Genomic DNA, 2,500 nt, shown 5'->3' with positions numbered 1-2,500 from the left:
TTGCGTCATCTTCAATGCCCAGGTCGCAAATTTTTTTTTTCAGGCCGTGGTCAGTCAGCAGGCACGTTAGAGAGTATGGTGGAATCGTCGCCCTCCGCCAACTTGCCTGCCACATTCCCACGTCTGGTATCCAGCCATAGGTTTCTCTGCCCTTCTCTGACTGGTTCCATCTATTCTGCCACTCCTCCTGCAACATGATATCTATTTTTCTGCTGGTATCACGTCTAGAGCTTTGCCCAGCAGTGGGTCTTGGCACCTGGAACCCTGCGACCGAGCCAGCAACACCATGTCGAGTGTAGTACAGCAAGGCTGCCTTCACTATCTCCAGGTCGAGTGGCATGCATCCTGTTAGGACTTGCAAGGCCTCCGTCGATACAGTCCTGCAAGCTCTGGTCATCTGTAACAGAAATGGCCTTTGAATGGCCTCAATTATTCGTTGGACATATCGGTGCTTGGTCCGATCTGCCCATGCAGCAGCACCATATCTGCAAACAGAGAGGCACAAGCCCTGATAGATTACCCTTAAAGACTTTTTCTGCAGACCCCACTCTGTCCTAGTTATCCGCAAGAGGGAACCTGAGACATCACTTAATCTATTCTGGATGTTCCTCATGTGAGGTGTGAACCAGAGTCTTTCATCCAGAGTTACACCGAGATATGTGAACTCTGCAACGAACTTGATATTTCCTCCCTCGAATGGAATTGTTGGTGGTCTGTGACTGTCAAATCTGCCCTTGATGGTCATGGCAACCGTCTTTTGTTTGGATATCCCTAGCTTGTTTTCGGTGGTCCATCTGCTTACCTCACCTAGCGCGATTTTTGCTCTGTCCTCTATCTGTTTCCTGCTCTGACCCTTAATGATGATTGCAAGGTCATCCGCATAAGCCACTTTTGTCCATTGCTCGTCTTCTTTTTCAATCACAATCTCATCAAAGACGAGATTCCACAGGAAAGGACCGCAAATAGAGCCTTGTGGACAGCCCTTTGTGACCAATTTTTCAACACGGCCAGCCCTATTTTGGACCATAACCTTCCGGTTTTTAAAGTAATCTGCCATTAATTCATACAAATTACGCGGGCACTGGATTGCTCTCAGACGCCTCATAACACTAGGCCACCATAAGTTATCGAAGGCCCCTGCTATATCAACAAATATTACTACCACATACTTCTCCTCACAATCCACACTACCCAACACTTGCCTGATAGATAGGGACAGCGGGAATCTCGTTAATCCATTCATGCGCGTCACTAATTAGATGACGAGGCATTTGGCTACCTTAAGAGAGTCATAGTTACTCCCGCCGTTTACCCGCGCTTGCTTGAATTTCTTCACGTTGACATTCAGAGCACTGGGCAGAAATCACATTGCGTCAACACCCGCTAGGGCCATCGCAATGCTTTGTTTTAATTAGACAGTCGGATTCCCCCAGTCCGTGCCAGTTCTGAGTTGATCGTTGAATGGCGGCCGAAGAGAATCCGCGCACCCGCGCGCCCCCGGAGGAGCACGCTAAGGCGGACGCGGCCTCGCAGCAAGGAAGATCCGTGGGAGGCCAAGGCACGGGACCGAGCTCGGATCCTGCGCGCAGGTTGAAGCACCGGGGCACGAACGCCGCGCAGGCGCGCGCATCCTGCACCGCCGGCCAGCACGAGGCCAACCAACGGCGAGAGCAGACCACGCCCGCGCTAAACGCCCGCACTTACCGGCACCCCTACGGCACTCACCTCGCCCAGGCCCGGCACGTTAGCGCTGACCCACTTCCCGACCAAGCCCGACACGCCCCGATCCTCAGAGCCAATCCTTATCCCGAAGTTACGGATCCAATTTGCCGACTTCCCTTACCTACATTATTCTATCGACTAGAGGCTCTTCACCTTGGAGACCTGCTGCGGATATGGGTACGAACCGGCGCGACACCTCCACGTGGCCCTCTCCCGGATTTTCAAGGTCCGAGGGGAAGATCGGGACACCGCCGCAACTGCGGTGCTCTTCGCGTTCCAAACCCTATCTCCCTGCTAGAGGATTCCAGGGAACTCGAACGCTCATGCAGAAAAGAAAACTCTTCCCCGATCTCCCGACGGCGTCTCCGGGTCCTTTTGGGTTACCCCGACGAGCATCTCTAAAAGAGGGGCCCGACTTGTATCGGTTCCGCTGCCGGGTTCCGGAATAGGAACCGGATTCCCTTTCGCCCAACGGGGGCCAGCACAAAGTGCATCATGCTATGACGGCCCCCATCAACATCGGATTTCTCCTAGGGCTTAGGATCGACTGACTCGTGTGCAACGGCTGTTCACACGAAACCCTTCTCCGCGTCAGCCCTCCAGGGCCTCGCTGGAGTATTTGCTACTACCACCAAGATCTGCACCGACGGCGGCTCCAGGCAGGCTCACGCCCAGACCCTTCTGCGCCCACCGCCGCGACCCTCCTACTCGTCAGGGCTTCGCGGCCGGCCGCAAGGACCGGCCATGACTGCCAGACTGACGGCCGAGTATAGGCACG

General features: G+C 54.3%; 1 pseudogene; it reads right to left on the bottom strand.

Annotated features, from left to right (window-relative positions):
* LOC126149079 (large subunit ribosomal RNA) overlaps positions 1-2,500 on the bottom strand; it is a 6,311-nt pseudogene that overhangs the window by 2,148 nt on the left and 1,663 nt on the right.

This window comes from Schistocerca cancellata, unplaced genomic scaffold, assembly GCF_023864275.1.
Source record: "Schistocerca cancellata isolate TAMUIC-IGC-003103 unplaced genomic scaffold, iqSchCanc2.1 HiC_scaffold_907, whole genome shotgun sequence".
Taxonomy (NCBI): domain Eukaryota; kingdom Metazoa; phylum Arthropoda; class Insecta; order Orthoptera; family Acrididae; genus Schistocerca; species Schistocerca cancellata.
The sequence above is the reverse complement of the archived record's forward strand: the minus strand, read 5'-3'. Positions and strand labels throughout refer to the sequence as shown.